Genomic DNA, 21,281 nt, shown 5'->3' on the forward strand with positions numbered 1-21,281 from the left:
GCAGGTGGAATAACCCATTTCCTGTTGTGTTAAAGGCCAAAGAATTTGATCCTGAGACTGCAGAGAACTAACAGAAAATACTGTACAGGATAGACTATTTCTGCTAAAATCTGAAGAAAATGGTTATTTATCATAATCATACAGAAAAGTCTTAAAGAAATGTAGTCATTCTTACAGAGAAGACGCAGTACCTTTGATCCTTGTTGGCCTTTCTTTCAAAAACAGATCATGAGAGCAAGAACAAGTCGTCTTTGCTTCCTAATAGGGTGAGGATGAGGCAATGCTTAATAGCTAGCTGTCAACTTCCTGTTAGTGTTTTTAAGGAAGAGAGGGAGGAAGCCAGTCATGACTAACATAGCTCTCAGTTTCTAAGCTTTAGAGCACTGCACATGTTGGCGAGGACTGAAAGGCTGTTGCGTTTGAATATCACATTGCTTTCATGATATTCTCTCTACACATACTAATGCTAATTTTTAAAGCAAGCAAATATTCCATCTGGGCAATTGGCATTATATTTCCATTAACAGTGTAGTTAATGTCTATAGTACAATAAGGGATGTACAGCTGCCATAACTTGTTCCAGTCTGGACCACTACTTGCTAAAGGGAACTGCAAGTATTGTTCAGATGATAGCCAAAGGATGTGAAACCAAAGACAAGGAACTTGACGCATGCTGTCTCAAAACAAACAAAAACACAACACACACACACACATTTTAAGATACATACATACATACAGGTGCTAAAGTCAATATGTTCAAAATGCAAGACCTTGATACACCAAATAAGAGAAAACGACACTTACTGGATAGGACTTCTTTCTGTGTAACACATTCAACTTATCATACTAGGCCAACGGCAGGCACATAACCCAGCCCTCACAGAAGCCACAAGCTATTGCTGTATGCCATGCTTACCCCTCACCATGAGCGCAACACGGAAGCGACACGCCTGCCGGCAGAGCAAGCTTTCGGTTTTAGAGACAGACAGACTACAAGGTTCAGCCAAAAGGAAAATTTCACCATATTGCTTGAAAGCATGAACCCAAAAGTACCCCTACATTAAAACCATAAAAAGAGTTAAAGAACAGTTATATTTTTGATTTAATATGCATATATAGAGTCCAAGAGAGCATTATTGATGCAAGCCATGCAGGCATCTGTTAGCTGAGGTAAAATAACTGATATTTAACATTCTCCTCCAAGCCTATTCAACTATCCAATGACACTATACTAGCAGCAGTGGTGCCACATGTAACTCTGAAGAAGCACATGCTAGCCCCACCGTCCCAGATTAGTGGCATTGTACATGATAGGAGGAAACCTAGCGAGCAGATCGGACTGGAAATGACTACTGGGGAGAAAATTACCAAAAAAAAATTTTTTTTTTTGCAAATATTTACTGATTAACTGTGCAAATTGCAAATTACCCTATAGATAACACTCTCTAGCCTAAACTCATGTTTAAAGCAAATATTACACTTGGGCATTTGCCATAATATTTCTTTAACATGGCTAATTGATGTAGTATAATAAAAGGTGTAAAGCTCATGTTTGTGCCTGTACAATCGTTTGCTAAAGGGAACTGCAAGCATTGTTTAATGGCAGCTGAAGGATGTGAAACTAAATATAAGGAACTTCTCTGCAAAATGAATGTGAAGATTGTGAATATTCATAATCAAACAATTTAGAAAGTCAGCAATATGCCTATTTTAGGTACTCAAGCTGTTTTTGCCTGAGGGAAAATGAAAAAATGACCAAACATGGTCATTTCACAACTGCCTCTTATCACACCCTGAAAAATATGAAAATGTTCCAAATATTATAAAACATATGTCAAATGTCAATTTTGGAGTGCAGAGATTCTTAAAAAATCCAACTGAGGCCACTATACGCTTATTTCAGCTTTCATAAACTTGCTAATATTACAGCATTATTCTGTACCACCAACAGTACCAACATGGGTGTACACCTACATTGTGGTGAATCAGTCAAGGTCAGTGAAGGTGGTAGTTTTACCACAGTATGTAAAATGTTATAACTGACTGTAATAATCAAAAAGTGTTTGCTTATTCAAACATTTTCAACATGGGAGCAATTACTTTATTTTAAAGAATCCATTTATAGAGGTGACTTGGCTTTCGAAGAGGAAATTTGGAGTGACCACACCCCAACTTTCACACCTATAGGGGTGTGTTACCTCGTCATGGCAAATAATCTGGTTTTACGGCAAGATACAAGCATGACAAGCATTTATTGCAGGCACCAAAATGCCTGCATTTGCAGAACACTGTATTAACCTTAATGTATAGATTTGTTGATTGCAGCACCGGCCTTAATTCTAACATGTAACTCAAACATGTTGCAGAAATATGATGCCTACCAGGGGCTGTAAACCATTTATAAACTGCAATGATGCTTTAATCAGACTTTGGTCTACCACAGTAACACAGGAAACAGCTTGGTTTTACAAAGTACTGCTTAAATTCAAAGTAGGATCCTTTCGGGAGACTATCTTACAGTATGGCAGCATGCAGTCATGGTGAAAGGACTGGGTGAGCAGAGAGAATCTGCAGTCACACTCTGAAGTAACAGTTTAAATAATGCAGAGCAGTGCAGCAGGCCTGAAGGCAATGAACGCAACCCTTTTGAAACAGCCACCTGTTGTGTGATAGAAACATGAGAGAGCAGGCAGAGGGACTACAGGCTCAGTATTTCAGGGCTGAGGAAGTAAACTGTCTCATTTTGAGTAGTTATTGATTTCCTCTTTTATGGGGGTTGTGGGCTTCATATTTCATTTCATGTGTCAGCCGAAATGAAAAGCATAGTGTTTCATTCCAAAAAGATAATAAACTGGTGTGTGTGTGATTTTTTTTTATTCAAGCACAGACATTTGAAGCTTGAAAAGTATATGTCTATATATTTTATCTAAAGCATGTAACCCACATTAATGCTGAAGCATAAATACTACTGTGGAGCGCCTTCTGGTCGTGTTGTAAACAATAGCTAAGCCTACCCGTTCCTAAATACATCAATTCAACCAAACACATTTACTAGAGTTTCTACACCATATAGTTTAAAAATGTTGAACTCAGCTGAAAAGTTTCACTCATCCAGTGTCATTTTTTACGAGGCAACCAATGAAGCAAGAGTTAAACTGAACCGGAGTGATATCGCCCCCGAGCTCCATGCAGTGGTAAACAAAGGCAATGACAGAGAAGCCACTCTCCCTATTACAAGAATGATTTTGAAGCTGTCACAATAAGGTAAAACATACATAACGCTGCATAATAATAATAATGCTTTAAGAATGTGATAACTGACAATCTTATCAGTATTATTACACAGTTTAACTAAAACTATTACCGTTTTTTTCTTTACTGTATTAGGCATTATCGCTCCTTAAACACATATCAGTCATCTGTTTACCATTTAAACCCTACTAGAACAAATTTGATTACTTTTCTGAAAGCAAATTCTGAATCATGTTTGTGTCATGGCTTTACTGGGGCGTGTGAAATCCCTATAAAGGCAGGAAATGGGACTGTGCTTTGAGACAACAGCCTTGCTTTTCTTAAATATGCTATTTAAAGAGCATTGTCAAAAAAACACTGTCCACTGAGATAATATCATACTGTTCAACTGAGTGGGACGTCAAATCTGAGACATACAGTCAATTACAGCACTATGATTCCTGAGTAGGAGAATTACACTCTTTTCCCTGCAGCACGACTCATTATTTTCAAAAGACTGCTTGAATTCCTTCAGCCTACAAACAACAGAATCCTATTGTAACCATGAAAGAGCACACACAGTCAAAGGCAAATGCGAGGGCCAGAGTGACCGAGCCTGGACACTGACACTGTCCACCCCTACGCAATGATCATGGGTCGCAGAGTACATACATGAACAAAATAGACACACTGAACTAGCCAGCAGCAAATTGATCCTGATTTTCCAACCTTTTTATGTCGGTTGCACTTATGCCCAAAATGTCTGAATCCCACATGACAGATGAACAATAGAATGGCTTTGAGTTTCATGCCGCGACCAGCGCTCTGTAAGACAAACACATTATGATCTTATTGGCCGAGCTGAGAACTGTCCCTAGTTTCCAATGCACCAGCAGCTGTGGCTTTCAGCCCGGAGGGGGTGGATGGCTCCCACTCAGGAAAAAAGTCATCAAGACTATGGAGGAAGGTCCTGTTACTGAGGCGCGCACTCTTAACATTCAAGCACATTAAACTTTAAATCTACAGCAGCACATCCCATAATTAGACCCCTCAACAAGGGAATTTTGTTGCTGTACTTGGTTACCCTTCCCTCAACCACTATTCCACAGAGGCCCCTTTATGGTGTGGTGGTTATTTGACATTACCACAAAACCACTAGGCCAACAATGGTTGTGTGCCAAAACTCCACAGCACAGAGTTTTGATGTAATTTTGTCTATAGATCTCTCTGAAACTCTGAAAATGTATGATTTGAGCAAGTGTTAATTCTATGAAAACCTTTGAATGAAGACATTTTTCAAGAAGCCATTGATCCTCATATTTGAGTAGCTTACAGGAGGGTGTGCCTGGCTGATGGTGGATTTTTCTTAAAAATAGCATAATCAGATTTCAAGGTGCAGACATGACTCATTCTCCGAACCACATTGAAAATCATATGAACGAAATTAATCGGGGAAATACATACACAAAGACATTTAAAAATATTTCTACAGACATTAGTAAGGAATAAATAAGCTATAGACTGCACTGTGTTTAATGTACAAACTGGTTTACCAGTCTGGGGATACCCTATTGACAACTAGAATGATTCTGTTCCTTCTGTCATTCGATTACGGTGGCAGCTGGGGCATGGTCGAGAGTTAGCTGTGAGGCAGAGAGAAAAGTGGTGAGCAAGCAGACTGATTAGGCCATAAGCATTACCTGTGTACAGGTCTGTGATGCCCATTTGTTGTACCTGATGCCTATACGCTTTTAGAATGTGACCTTTCAGTCCCTTCAGTGGGGACTAAAACTGGTTAAAGTACTTAAAGGTGTGAAAAGTAGACTGAGAACCCAATCATTCAGTTAAGAAAAAAAGAATAAAGCTCTGGGTCTATTCCTCCTGCCCTTGTATCATTCATGAGGTGGCATAAACCGAACAGAGAGATCACAGTTAGTACAGGATATTTTTGATTAAAAAGATAAAATGTCTCTAAATACAGTCTTGATTACACCAAGTGTTTAAACTGTAATCGCCCAGCACTAATCCCAGTCAACTCACTTTAGTGAATAATATACGCCAAACAGCAATACCATTGATACCACATGCCTAACACTGTAAAGGACCCCTTGTGCTGCTATAGATCTGACCATTCGAGTCATGGACTCCACAAGACCTCTGAAAGGATTATGTGGTATATAGCACCAGGACATGTTCTTTAAGTCCTGTAAGTTGAGAGGTGGGACCTCCATGAATTGCATCAATGAACCCTAGGTGCCCATGACCCTGTCGCTGGTTTACCGCTTGGCCCACTTTTGGTAGATACTGACCACTGCATGCCAGATGTTTTAGAGATACTCTGACCCAGTTGTCCAGCCATCACAATCGGCCCTTGTCAAAATGCCTTAGATCTTGGTTTTAACACATCAACTACAAGAACTTCACTTGCAGCCTGGTGTATCCAGCCTCTGTGGAAGAGGATAATCAATGTTATTCACCTGCTAATGTTGTGGCTGAACTGTGTAACTGTCAACTGTAAAATATGATTGCAGTTTCAAGTTCTGAAACAAAACAGACAAAAGCTCACCAAGATACCAAGTAATCTAAATATTTTAAAGTGAGCATGTCATATTTCTTTGCAGTTGTTTTCTGCAAATTAGTTTGTCATATTTGTATTATTCTCTCCTTAGAAAGTGTTTAAATGTTATGCTTAATCTAAAGCTGAGGTCTGAAAGTATTATTTTACAAAATTTTGTGTTTGTGCTTTTAGCAGCTCAGACTGTACTGCTGTAATAGAAGTGAAGACATAGTGACTCTCAGAATAGCAGTCTCTATAACATAGTGGCATACAAGCACAGAAGCTCTTTGAAATTATCAGGCTGTTTTTTGCAATATAAACAAGCCAATGCATTAATCATTGGGACTCTCGACAACACTACGAGATCAGTAGGGCCTCGATATCTGTCAGTTTTATCAGTCTGTTTCGTGTACTGGCTCCATGAAACAAATCTCTAGATGTCAAACTAAATGGTGACTGCTTCTCTCTTAAACGAGCCACAACACCCTCCCAGTAAGCAGAAGACTGGACAGCTTTATTATGGGGTTCTAGTACTTGCATTGAACAAACATTGACAAGACACTCCTGTGTGGTGTGTAAACTCATTTGCATCAGTGGGAACGTTCCTCCACGTCAGCATGGCTTCACCATCTGTGCTGCACCTGGGACTGCGCTGTGTGCATGTGTGTGCGCATGTCAATTTGTTGCCGTGTAAAGTGCCAAGTCATGAAGGCTGGAATCATAAAGCTGAACAGGATGTCTTCAGCCCCCAACCGCTCTGCCTCCATGAGGTGGCAACTCTCCTAGAACCTCTCTGATCTCCTGGCTCTTCTTGTAAAAGCAGTAGAAGTTAAGGTGGGCTTAAAATAGGGTGGAGCAAAGCATGTTTATAACAATAGAAAATTCACCTAAAAATTGCTAATGTGATTTTGGCAAATGACCAGTCATGGAGATGTAATAATGATATACGTCACAACTAGAGATTAAATAATCAATATATGTATCCTGAGAACAGGTCAGATCATATATGCAAGCATTACAGGAGTTCTCGGCCACAGGGTGCTGCAGTTCCTTATTCAACAGCTTCAGAAAACTAGGGAACTTGCACACTTTGCTCTGTGTGCTGCATTTGTCAATCTGGTGAATCTGGAGTACTTCACTCAGTCCAGTAGAGTGACTATCAGAACACAGCAGAGCTAACACACACCCCTAACTCAAACAACAGCAAATAGTGCAGACCACATTTAACCATGACCAGAACAGCATCAGCAACAGTCAGAAAGCTACAGGTCACATGTCCAAAGTGATGGTATTTTTAATGCTAGATAAGCAGCCCTTTTCAGTTGTGTTTCCAATCTGAGCTTCACATTACAGTGGCGCACAAGCTCTCACAGTGAGTGCTCAAAGTTTGACAGTGTTTTAAATGTAGTTGATTCTACAAACTACAGTACATTTCCTATTGAGAGACAATACAGGAACATTCCTGAAAGGCCTGTATGATAATGCATTACCAAGTTTGCCCGGAAAGATTCATGTAGCATCCAAGCCAGACCTTGATCAGTACCTGTGTCTGGTAGAGCTGAACAGTGATCAGCGTTCTGTATAGGGCCAAGAAAAACTGATCAAAAACAGAAACTACAAGAATACACAACTATGAGGTTTTCTAGGTATCATTGTTCAAATACGGAATTTACTACCTGTAGAAAGTCAGAGAAAATATACAGGCCAATAATTATATGCTTTTACTGGCATGTGTGTTACAACATGCGGAGGAATATATTATACTACACTTAATGTCATGAGTGCCATAACATGAGCAAGACCACAAGTATGTACTGTTAAGAACTTGACTAAGCAGTCAAGAGATAGAGAGATAGAGAGAATGGCTGTATCACTAACAAGTCTAACTACTCTAACTACTTTAACTTAGTAACAGAACTACTAAAAATATCATCAAACATCTATCATCTTGATCTTGAAATACTAAGTTCAAATTTCCACATTTTATACATGTTTATGTATCAGCATTTGTATTGATGTGAGCAGACATGTTTGTACAAAAAAAACAAAAAAAAAAAACAACAACGACCCCTTAGAGCTGGGCAATATGATGATATTTTATCGTATCTTGATACATTTTGTTAGCGTGAATTTCTAAGCATATGGAGGACACTGTTAGTGCTTAATAAACACTGATCAGCTGCAGGTTTCATTACTAACAGTGTAATTAGACTGGTTTAATTAGGTGAAGAGCAGCAGATGTTGAATAAAAATCACTGTTCAGTACGGGAGAGTATCTGAATAGTAGTTTATAATAATCTGTTGCTACTGATGTTTTTAGTCTGTGATTACATTATTTTTACCCTATCGCCCAGAGAGTAGGAGATGAGGTAGAGTGGTGATCAGGAGACAGGTCATACTGAGTAGTGCTGTTTGTAACTTGAAATGCTTCATTTTGATGCCTCCATAATTCTACTAAGCAAAATGCACAAGTCTGCCATGATTAATCTACAGCAGAAAATATTGATTAGAACATGATTAAATGTACAGTGTTGCTCTCACAGCAATCTCAGAGACAAGGAAATCTGCTACACCATCACAACAAAGCAATTAGTTACAGCAGTGCTGCAGGACCCTGAGGTGAACTGTCAAGTAGCCTAAGCCCCCTCCAAAGTCCAAGCTATACAAAATTTGGTGAGAACTCTCCTGGTGAGTTCTACATCCAAATCCTTCTTCCAATTCAAAGTTCAGTGCTTCAAACGGCCGTGTCAGACAGAGAATGCGAAATAGCCTGAAGATGAAACACCACTTTAGTCCCCATCAGCACTTTTATGATCAAAAAGAGAGATAACACATGAAAATGCAAAACGTAAGGGATAAAAAGGCTGACTCTACAGCGATTTCCAGAGTAAGGCCCAATTTGCATCTCCCAGCTTCCGAGTCTACTTCGCTTTTATATCGCAGTGTCGTTTAGCAAATGAGAGCTACGAGCTGACACTTTTGTGATGTGGCGTTCATGAACTACTGACTTTCTCAGAGTAAGCGCTGGAGCCAGAGTAACCTCATGTATATTTTACAGTGCGTTTCATCTCTCCGAGCAGCACAGTCCCAATGGAGCAGGGCTTCCTGTATGAGTGGGGTCAGTGTTCTGAATGAATAAACACTGCAGCAACAAGCTCCCATCAGTGCCACAGTCAGGACTGACTCTGTGACCTCATCTAACCTCGGTGTAAATCAAAGACAACTGGTAAAAAGCAGGAATGAAACAGATTAAAAATTGCTTTTCTTAGGGTAATTTTTACCTTCACTTACTGAGACAGAGAGGTGCCTTATATACACATTGGCACCTTGTGGAATATATTTATAATAACATCTTAATCTAATTAGTATACTACAGAAGTACACTGTAAAAAATGAAACAGAAGCAGCTGACATTCATTGACAAATAAAATGATCATAAATTTTATCTATCATTAAAGGATTTGCCACTTGAGTACATCTTTAAGTTTGTGCAATAAAATAACAATAAAAGAAGAATTCAGTAAAACCTGGTTCAGTAAAAGTGGTTGTAGCAGGCTGACATATTTCATTCAGCCACAAAACTGTAAGAAAGAACAGAGCACTGTGGCTGATTAGTCTAATGCCTTTTTCTATGGTTTCACATGATTTCCAATTGTATGCGGGACCAGACTCCAGACCACAAGCCATGGGTATCTGGCAGTATTGCTGGACGATAAGACCTCAAATCAGTATCACGATAATTGAACATTTTACCTTGATTCTGATTATTGAGTGATTATAGAAGCTGCTGCAGTTGGCTCTGTTTGAGTTCTCCTCCATGTTGCTTCCATGTCGCAGACTGGACAGGATGGAGTCCCGTGACTACACGCGTGGAAGTATGTTTTTAAGGGGACAGTACATGAACACACACAGTGGAGAAAGTACTAACAGAATAAAAATGTATATATTAAGAGATTAATGTTTGATTAATTGCCCAGCCCTATCACAGCAAGAAACTTGTACTTTTACATGTGAGAAAGATAACAATTAACAATACTTCAACCCTGTCACGGTGGTCTGAGAATTACCTACCAAGTTGTACGTATATAATATGTACCAATATGTAGCACTTCTCCCTCCCCCAAGCACATTCAACAGTCACATTATTATTGATCTCATTTCAGTAGATGGGTGTCTTGCAAGTGTTTTGCTATGATTTGAATGCAATAAATAAACAACTTTCTTTAGAACCTACAGTAAATTACTTTTTACCATCACCGAGGCCTTTTCCCACAACATCTCAGTTAATCATCAGCAGGCATATGCCTCCTCATCATTGATGTAGACTGTTAGACTGTTTGACATATTTGATGTTCTTGTATGCTGTGGTAACTGCTCCAACTGCTTTTAAATCATTGCAAACATACACACCCACATCTCACATTAGACCATGTGAGATACTAATATACCGCCCTGTTTACACGGTTTACCCTGAACAGGTAGAGCTGCCCTCCTGCAATAAAGTCAAACAGCGCTGTTTCTTTACAATAGTTTTACATTCAGCTGTTTCAACCTCATGGCCATGAGACATTCACTGGTTAGGCTAATTAATTTTTTTAGCACAGTGTAGCATAACCAAACAATATGGATTTAATTTCTATCCAGACCAGAACTGACAGACTAATATTTGCCATCCTTATTTGTGGGCTAGGCGCAAATGACATTTGTATGGATGGAATTCCACACAGTTACCCAGGCTGAGTGTGATTTGCACAGCAAGTATGCAGTCCATTTCCTGTGCACATTCCTCTGCCCTGGGTCTAGACCTGCCAAAAATACAGACGTGCACTAAACTTTAGGTCTCTATCCCGGGAAAAGTGATGAGCTTCAATCAACTTAACAGTTACGCTCACCAGAAAGCCTTTTATGTGCCCTGGACATGAGGCAACCTTACAGCTCAGCTACTCTATACATTGTGCCTGCTGCATATTACCTGACCAATGCATATAGCCTCCATGGTACAGTATTCTAAAATGCTTTACGGCAAGACTGATGACCTCTTAGCAGCTGCCTTACTCTTTTGACGTAAATTAGAAGGGGAGACTTGCCCAGGTTTCTAATTTTCAACAGGGCGAGCCACTTGGCGAAGGCAGGAACGGGGCGAGCCAGACATACAGGCCAAGTCAGAGGAAAGAAAGAACAATTCATCACAAGTCGTCAGAGACGCTGAAACACAAATCCATCTGCCAGCCACAGTAAAAACTATATGAATTTAAATATTTAGAATAAAAGTTCACTTGATAAGACGTAACAGGGTAGTATCATGGATTTTATTTATCAAACTACTCAGAGCAAGGGTGCAGATCTAGAATCAACCCTACTTTTTATTTCACATAAAACATTGCAACTCATCATTTATGTTTTTAAACACCATTTAATAACAAAATACCAGCTGCCCTTTACTCTTGCAACATTTCATGATGAAGGGACTATCAGATATATTGATAAATAAAACAAGCCACAATACCTTACATTAAAGTCATGGACATGCTTTATTCTTATATTAGGTTCCCTTTAAATATACAAGGTTTTCTTACAACAGAGACAAATGTTTACATACACAACTATCAATACTACCTAAAAGCTAGCCTTTTACTGTGAAATCCTATTTGCAAACTTAACAGCAAAGTAAGGTTACATGTATTGATAAGATCAGTCAAGAATAACTGCATACTTTACGTCTATAAGTAGTAAGAATGTTTCAGATACCTTTGGCTGTACTTCCCTGAGGCTCGAAAATAAATCCCGTTCGTGCTGCGTCTCCTTGCTCCACAGCCAGACGTCAACAAAACCTAGACGAAAAGGGAGAGAATGTGCGTGGCATGAAGCAGACATACAGTCTTTTCTCCCAGCTCATACAGAGAGTGCCAAATCGGAACACGTCCTTTCTCTACTGCCCTTATCTCTGCAATTAGAGCCAGCAAGGGAAGGACGTGCCCCTTTGGAGCTGCGCTTTCCTGGGTACTAAAGCACTGATCTGCCTGTAGGCCTGCTACTCTATAACAGGAGCCAGAAATTGAGAGAGAGAGGGAGAGAGAGAGTGTGAGAGAGAGGGATAGGAAAAACAGCAAGACGCTCCAGAAGCAGAGCACAGAAGAATTAGGCCTACTTTAAGGGAAACCAGTCAATACAAAAAAAAAATCTTACAAAAGCTCAAAACAGCGACATTAGACTCTTTTGAGCTGTAGGCAGTTATATTTGTTGTGACCTTGATAAGACTACTCCAGAGAACTTGCCAGTCTAAAATGCCCATGGGATGAGCATTAATGATGATAACGGGAATCATGATACACGTGCCAGGAGTGCGGCTTGCTGGACCACTTTACAACTACAATATCCAGGAAACAATCTGCCTAGGAAAAAAACAAGAATGTAACTTGGGTGGACTCTTTCATATTTTGGAGTCACCTATCAGCCAGCATCTAAAACGCACATGGATCTTCATAAACAAAGAAGACAACATAACATGCTTATGATCATTCTTGTATATTTGGGTTTCTAAAGTAATTACTACTGCTGTTAAGGCCGCATTACATTTTGTTTGTAAAGGAAATATCGATATCACAGAATAAGCAACCGGCTGTTGTTTAAGACAAAGCCCAGACATTCCTGTACATGCGTTGCTCTGCGTATTCTGATTATTTAAAGGAATTCACGTTAGGGCTGCACAATAGATTATATCTACCCAATAATATTTATTTTACTCCAATCTTGGACACACAGAAGGCATTATTAGTATCACGTTGGATCACTGACTTCCCATGAAAATCCTGTTTTTAAAATTTTGCAATAAAAAAACATTGCAATGTCAGTTTTTTTTCAATATAATATTTATATAGAATGTAACTAATTCTGAAACATGAAAAGCTATATTTTACAGCTATTTGTAAGAATGTTATTGTCATTATTAATCTAGCCCAGTGCCATATATCACAAATGAAATATGTAGAGCACCTACGCTAAAGAAAGATTATGCATTAGGCTTGGCTTTCACCACAACATTAGCTGCTGTGAGCTGTCTACTAGCATTTCTTTGTAATGTACTGATCACTACAGGGCAATGTAGTGGTCTGCCATAGTGTGTGTAGCCTGCATGTGGATATATATTAGTCTGTGTTGAAGGGGGAGAGTAGCATGTGTGGAGACAGCAATACTGCAGTGCAAGCTATGACAAGGGAAGGTGACTGCAATAAAAAATCCTAGAACCCTCCCCCCCTGTTTCATTCAAGGACACACATGCTAAAGCAAAACACACTATCCTGCATACATATTCTCATGTCAAGCTCATGTCACATGTAGTGATTCTAAACAATCAAGGAAGCCCCCAGAATCACAGCCTAGAATCTGGACAAACATGTAGTCATTTATGAACCGAGAGCAACATGCATAACATATAAGAAAGAAAGAAAGGGGCTATGCTAGTCACCTTATCAACCTGGCCAGTGTTAGTTGTAAGAGGAAACAGTTTTTCTAACAGTCATCATTTGAGCTACTTGTGAGTGAGACATGAACATTTTTCAGATTTGATACAATTTTTGGTTTATTTCATTTTTTTTTTTTTTTTCATTGTTTTTGTGTTAAAAAAAGGTCTAGAGTCCTGACTAGGACTGTGTAATGGCAAGAACCTGGAGATGGAATAAGAATCACAATACAGAAGTTAAGATTCAGTATACTGCTATATTGTGATACTTTAAGACTATATATATATATATATATATATATATATATATATATATATATATATATATATATATATATATATATATATACACACACACACACACAAATATTAACATACATACATACATAAATATACCAGAAATTACTTACATTAATCATTAAGCCCAGGTATGGCATGTGTGCTGGAAGTGGTGAGGCATGCAAAAACTCCAATGAATCTGTTTTAACACAGGGAAGGAGTACCATGCACCGCGCCTCTAAACATAACGGACATATAAACCTTTTAACTTCCTCTTATGTTTTCTATGGGAATTTATTTTTGCCCGCCTACACACACAGACATGTCCACTACCAATGAGAATAGACCACCCCTGCTTCTCTCACACAGCTGGACCTACCCGCTTCTTTCCAGAGGCCAGAGACTATTTATAGCTACTCCATTCCCCTTGAGCGTATGTGTGTGTGTGTGTGTGTGTTTGATTCTGTTTCTGTAATGAGCCCTGTGCCGGAAAGGGGACGATGTGACTGGGAAACAGATCAGCTACTACGAGGACAATATGGTAGAAAGTTTACTGAAAAATTAAGTAACCTGATCATTCATTCGTTCTCAACATGAATACAGTAATTGGGCTGAATGATACTGGGGGGGAAATGTTATTTTGTCACATTTTAGTTTTTTTGCAGTTCATATTGGGATACTAGAAAAATAAAAAAGGAGCAAAAAACATACCCAGATAATTAATCCCAAATGGAACTAATTATTACTTGATCAGTGAAAAGGGTGCGCTTTGAGGGGCAATTAAAGCAGCAGTTTAGCATTCTATTTGGGGACAAAATGGACAATACAACAAAGCCCAATCATGTTGCTATGTATTGCAATTGCAGCATACTTTTCAATATGGAAACATATTACTTCACCTCTGATGTAGGGGTGGGCAATAAACAATATTTTATCGATAAATTGTGTTACTGTGATACTGTGATATCATCAGTACTTAAAGAACACTGACCAACTGCACATTTCATTTTAAAGAGTGTTTAATTAAATGTAGTGCAGCAGATTTTTAAATACAAATCACTGCACAGAGTATGGAGAATCTGACACATTGTTTGTCTGCATGTCAATTTATCATGATAAATATTATGTGTTATGATATAATACTTTTATCATATTGCCCCCCTCTACTTTTATGTGATGTGGTTAATAATTGCCCTGCTTTATTTTAGGGATGCACCAATCCAACTTTTTTTGTTCCGAAACCTATATGCGGAGGCAGAAACTTTGAGTATCGGTCAATACCCAAAACCGATCTTATACTATTGCTGAATAAACCATATACTTCACCATGTGGGAGTGACTTAAGGCATCAGGATTAAATGAAATTCAGTATGTGAGACCAAAAAAAAGAGCTAGCAGATCCTTCTCCTTATATGATAGACCAGGTTACAGGTGCAAGTCTTCAATTGAACAGTTCAGCTCTAGTCTCTATCAATTGCTGAAAACAGCAAAAACAGCAAGGTTGCGTTTTTTTTTTTTTAATGGCGACAGGAGATTTAAATCTGGAATATTTCGTTACAAAAAACATGTAATCTGTTGTTTTGGACACTTTTTCAGCCATATCTGCCAGCATGTGTGCCTCTGTGTGTGAGAGATCCCCTGCTCACCCCTCCAACCTGCTCTACTCCTGAGTAAACAGAGCAGGCTGCTGAAGGTGATGTGTATGGAGTTTAGCTGTTTTTCTCAGCTGGATTACTTGCTGGTAGTTGTTGACAGGTCAAGGGTGCTGGTTAGATATGGTAAGTCCTGATGCTTGCTATATGTGTATCATGCCTGTAAGTTACTCTGATCCTGAATTATGAAGCCTAGAAAAACAGCGGTGCAGGAGTAGTTCATGCAGTCAAACTAGAGTACATAAAGTACAATGTTCTTTACACCTGGGTTGGGTGATGACATGACATAAATGACATATGACATAAATACACTAACACAATATTTCATTATCACAACACGTCACAATATTATCCGACATCTGATATGACGTGGAATGGATTAAAAAAACAACAACAACAACAAAAAAAAAACAGTGGGGGCATGTTTTAAAAAGCACATAGTTATTTAGCATCTCACAAACTGCACTACACTAAATCCATTTAACCAAGACTAATTGTGCTCTATTTGTAACGAAGTACGCAGTTGTTCAGTGTAGAAGTACTGATTAAAGCCACTATACACTGAGAAAAGCATGTTGTGACATTTTGGTTATGTTATTTATCATAACAATGACATAAATCAACATACTGTCCACCCCTACTGTCACCTGTCAACAAATGAATCTACTTTATCTAAGAATGAAGAAAGTCAATCAACTATAAAAAAAATATGAAAACCTCAGCTTCTAGAGGTTCCAGAGTTTAAAAAACAAAATTCTATTCTTCACGTGTTCAAAAACTGCAGAAAACTCTGCTCTGTCTCCTTGGAAAGCGTGTGCTTTACCCTACTATCAAATGATGACACAGTCTTTTCTCTCTGGTTTAGACCGCTACATCTAGGACAGCGTGTTCTAAAGCGAGCTCACAGCCCTAAACGCTCCAGACACAATCCTTGCTCTTTCCGCTTCTTAGATAGTTTGGCTTGAGTCAAGTCAAGGGTGTAATTACCTACAAACAGCGTCTACAAAACCAGCAGAGGAGTGATGTTTTCTATGATGTTTTTAGCTACTTTGTAGTTCCATGAAAGGAAAACAGAAAAGGCAAATACTGACAAACTATATTTGGCTGTTTTGAGGGTTACACGTCCACAAATGTCCAACAGCAAATGCTACAGGCTCAGATTTTCCCTCATACTGTGGCTGCAGTGCCATTTAATCATACTAGAGCAGTGGATTCTCATAAGACCATCTGTAGCCTTGCTTAAGCTCAGTCTTCAAGCTTCTGTCAAAGCCAATTTTGAAGAACATGCAGATATGGGACTTGTGGGCTGATATCAATATCTGATATTTTATGTAGGCCTAAATATCTGACAATACTGATACACAAACACTGGAATTAAACTGGGACTACAGTCCTATTCCAACATGCTTAGTTTTACACGGGGAGGTGGGGTAATGTATTTATTACCTGAGATTTTTCAAGATTTTATTTCTGGTTCAATGTGCCATTGTCAGTCATTTTTACACACTGCAAGCTGCCGCAGCAGTAAAGAATTTTACATTCTGTAAAAAGAGTATTAGTCCAGGGCGAATCAACATGTGGCTAAATTTTCCATCATATCCTGCATTTTTTCTCAAGTATGGAAGGAATCCAGAAAGCACTGGCACGGATACGGATTTGTGGCAAATCTCAGGTACAACATTGAAATCCAGAAGACTAGGGCTTCTCAGAGGCACGATGATCTGGCACCTTTAGTTAAATCATCGTGTAGCAGAGCCTATGGCCTACATATTAAGAACATGAAGCCTGCTAATTCCTTAAACTAAAAGACATTTTACTAATAAGTGGGTTATATGATTGTTATTATCCATCAGTGGAAACATGACGTTTTTTGGAGATGATGGCCATGTCTAAATTGAGTAGCTATTTCTACCTCTGGCATTTACGCCAAGATTTCTTAGGTTCACAGACGTCCTGTAGTACAATTACATTACTGCATCTCTCTATGTAAAATCCATCCAATCTATCCATTAAATCCAGAAAGAAATGCAACATTCATTTCTGCAGAGTTACAAATGCAGTAAAAATAGTAACATTCTGCTCTATTGGGGTTCAAAAAACACTTCCTTAATTATTGGTCTGAAATATCAGTCAAATCTAATCTAATCTAATCTTTTGGGTCATTTGTCAAGCAGATATCTGTTAAAGCCAACATCTTACAGGATCTTACTGCATATCTATTTGTGAAATACAAACTCTGAAAGTGTTCAAACATGTAAGCATCTGACGCTGATATACATAACCCAATCACTGATCAGCTCAGTTATGTTTCAGGGATGTATCAATACAATGCATCAATTCCAGCATTATACGGTGACTAGCATGCTAGCTTGTGGTTTGTTTGTTAGATTAGGGAATAACATACTGTATTATCATGTGGCAAACAAACCTGATATTGTACATTTATTATGCTCCAATAAACTGAAAATTAAAACATTAACATGAGGCACATTTTCAGCCACTCATTTCTATTAGTGTAGCTACTGAAAAATGAATGGGATCGAGACACTACTGAATGCTTTCAAATCTACTTCTGAATTTTGTGAATGGTCACTACTCCCCTGCTCTTCTCTATGATCAAGCATATCAAGGATCAGCCATGCCCCTTTCCCTTGTACTCATTCCTCATTATCAGTCCACTGGTTTCTTGGTCTCCCTCTATTAACTAATCAATATGGTAAAAAAACAGAAGTGTAGTGTGCGGTTGCATCATTAGAAAGGCTACATAGGGGACTTTTGGAAGGGGGGGGGCTGCTTTCCAACCTTGCTAATGAGTTTTAAGAAGCCTCTTCAGCCTATTTTAAACACTTCAAGTCTCCCATCACTGTTTATGAGCGCATGCTGTGGCTACATTCTCCTGTAAGAATGGCAGGCCTGCTATAATATGGGTCATAATGAAGCATTTAAAGACCCATTAAAGAAACAGGCGGCAGCTCCTCACAGATGCCTACAGTAAAACTGCAGAGGTTGCTGCCGCTGCATATTATTTTAATGAGGAGCAAGTGGAAAACTGAACGTGGTCTTCAGAGTCTCACACACTCCCGCTTTGCCTCAGAAAACTGACGTACACACGGACATGATCCACAGGGCTGTGACGCTGAAAAGGGGCTGAATGGATGGGAGAAAGCTGCTGCAGGTCCGCTACTCACTGACTGTCATTCACAATTTGCCTTAGACGCTTTCGTAGGCACGCCTGAAGCCCCATATTCCAACTTAAGACCACCTTTTTCAAACCTGGTCTGACAAACCGCTGGACTGAGCCGACTTTTCCGCAGTATACCCACATCCTTCGCCGTTACACACATATATCTCCATATTTAGCTAACAGCCGTCTCTGTTTCCTGCGCTGTGGAAATGACAGAGAAGTGTCGTTAACGAGCAGCTCGGCGTTAGCTTCCTTGCTAAATCCCTCGCGCCAAATCGCCAAACGGTCCGTTGGTTTGAAAAAAGTGCGTTGAAGTAACGTTAACTGTCAACCGCCGCTCCACGTCACCTACGTCCCACCGGCAACTGCGCACTTTACCCACACAAAACGACACACTCATACACTCTCAGTCCGCGAGCAGACGATAAAGTGGACGTGTGGGAGCTGAAAACACGTGAAAAACACCCAGGCGGCTGTTTGTACTCACCTGTTTCTTCTGGACGCTGCTGCTGCTGCTGCTGCTGCTGCTGCGTTTCTACAGCCGTTGGAGATGCTGCTGCTGCTCGAGCGCTAGTGTGAAATCACCCGTCAGAGGGCGCGCGCGCGCACGCGGCTGGTGCATTGCATGCTGGGTAATGTAGTTTCACGGGTTTTTTGAGGCATATAAACTAGAGCGAGTCCGAAAATTAGGAACCAAGTTAAAAGATTTATAATGTATATAATTTTATTTACTTACCAATAGTTTAGGCCTAGGCCTAGTTTTATTTGTTAAAACACAGAATTATTGGTTGCTGGCTTATTAAACTTGCTGCTATACGCTTTTTATTGCATAGAAGGGCACTGCTTGTAATGGAGGCCCACTGGCCAACGTGTCTATCTTTTAGACCTCCATAATCCATATGTATATACTTAGTTTTTAATGTTTTTACTTTTTGTATTGTATTGTAGTGTTATTGTTTAATTAACCTCCAATAAACCTTGTTTCAGCCTAATGTTCATATATTAGCAGAGATAATAAGTTTATAAAACCAGAGACAGTAAGTTGTACTTAACACAGGAAAGAACAGAAAACACACTCATTTAAATGTATATTGTTAGAGAGGCTATTGGGCAATTGCTAAATTATATATAGCATATTCATGCCAAACACAGAATTCCTCGGTCAAGCCCAAAAACTTCTCTTTACTTTACTTTACATTAACTTTTCTCACAAAATTCCTAATAAACTGCAGACAGGTCCCCTTTAAAGATATTGCACTGGCCCCTCAATTCTGCCATATATATATATATATATATATATATAGAGAGAGAGAGAGAGAGAGAGAGAGAGAGATTATTAACTTAACGTAAAAACAATACATTAAGAATAGCATGGCAAAGTGCACAGCTCCAGGGGTCTGGGGTTGTGGATTTGGTCCTTGAACTGGTGATTGTCTGTGGGTTCCCTCTGCAGAAACTCATTCTACCAGTAGATGTCAGTATTAAACTACAAGAAGAAAGCGCATATTTTAGCAAGATTATTCATATCTAAGTAACTATTCAAACATATTTTATGAAGAGTTAATAGTTAATTTTAACTATAAACCTATACTCTTCTGTTCATCTTCTCTTTATTCCCACTTCCACTACCTAAATCCCCACATTACATAAAATTGGTTGGATCTAATCATACTCTACAAAGAAAGATTGCGGATGAAGCTTATCCATACTTCTGTCCTCTTCAAAGACTGATCAATGGGCTGCTGCTATATTACAGTATTATACTGAGGCCTATAAAGGGTTACCGGTCATCAGTTGTACTGTGTGGTACTATGAAGACAGCCCATGTGTGTATTTTGCCCTAATGACCTGAAGGGAAATTATTTCAGTGATAGTTTAATCACCATCATAATAATAAAAAAACTTCAAGACTGGGATTACTGCAGCTCTCTTCTGGCTGGTCTCCCTCTGTGTACCATCAGGCCCCTGCAGCTTATCCAGAATGCAGCGACACGGGTCGTCTTCAATGTTTCTAAATTCAGCCATGTCACCCCACTGCTGCGTTCTCTTCACTGGCTTCCTGTAGCTGCTGCTCACATCAGATTCAAAATCTTGATGCTGGCCTACAAAGCTCAGAAAGGACCAGCCCCTCCGTACCTGATGGCAATGGTCAAAGCCAATCCACACCAAGAGCCCTCCGAGCTTCAAGTACGGCTCGGCTTGACCCACCATCTCTTCACGGAAGACAAGCATCCAGGCTTTTTCTGTCCTGGCACCAAAGTGGTGGAACAAGCTTCTCCTGGGTGTCCGAACGGCAGAGTCGCTCACGGTCTTCAAACACAGACTGAAGACCCACCTCTTCAGAGAGTACTTGGGCGAATAGCAGAGTGTTCACCTTATTGACTTGTGTTTAGTAGTGTCTTAACTTAGAGATATCTTTGATTTTTTTTGTCTATTCAAACTAGTTGAGGTTTTTCTTGGGTAAATAGCAAAGCACTTTTGTAAGTCTCTCTGGATAAGAGCGTCTGCTAAATGCTTTAAATGTACATGTATTTCTTTAATAATATAAAAAAAGGGTTTTCAGTCAAATACACTCAAAGAATCGTCACAGGGTGGCATGGGCTTTCACAGGTAGTGTGTGAGCCATGCAGATCCAGGGGGCGTGTTGTGGGTGTTATCCATGCTCTAAGTCTCAATCTGTGAGGAGTTTTTGTGGATTTTCCTCATGTCCACAGGGGCTCCTTCTAGCTGCTCCAGATTCTTCCCACCTTCCAAAAAACACACATGGCATGTGAATTGACTATGCTAAATTAAACCCTAGGTGTGTGAGTGAATGGGTGTGCGTGGTACCTCGTGATGGACTGGTGCCTTGTCCAGGAGATATTCCTGTCTTGCGCCTAACAATTCCAAGCAGGCTCTGGACCTATCGGGGAGAAGCAG

General features: G+C 39.5%; 1 protein-coding gene across 5 annotated transcripts in view; it reads right to left on the minus strand.

The window, feature by feature from the left end:
- specc1 (sperm antigen with calponin homology and coiled-coil domains 1) overlaps positions 1-18,929 on the minus strand; it is a 131,355-nt gene extending 112,426 nt beyond the window's left edge. For 2 of the 5 annotated variants that reach the window (XM_072674972.1, XM_072675009.1), the window contains exons 1-2: positions 18,850-18,929; positions 11,537-11,619 (exon numbers count right to left, since the gene is read on the minus strand). The gene's annotated coding sequence lies outside the window, so the exon portion shown is untranslated. Of the gene's footprint in view, positions 1-175; positions 277-804; positions 863-11,536; positions 11,620-18,849 lie in introns of those variants that run through there. The other 3 variants (XM_072674996.1, XM_072674987.1, XM_072674977.1) reach the window with 3 other exon arrangements.
- Positions 18,930-21,281: the final 2,352 nt, after the last annotated feature.

This window comes from Salminus brasiliensis, chromosome 1 (genome assembly GCF_030463535.1).
Source record: "Salminus brasiliensis chromosome 1, fSalBra1.hap2, whole genome shotgun sequence".
NCBI lineage: Eukaryota > Metazoa > Chordata > Actinopteri > Characiformes > Bryconidae > Salminus > Salminus brasiliensis.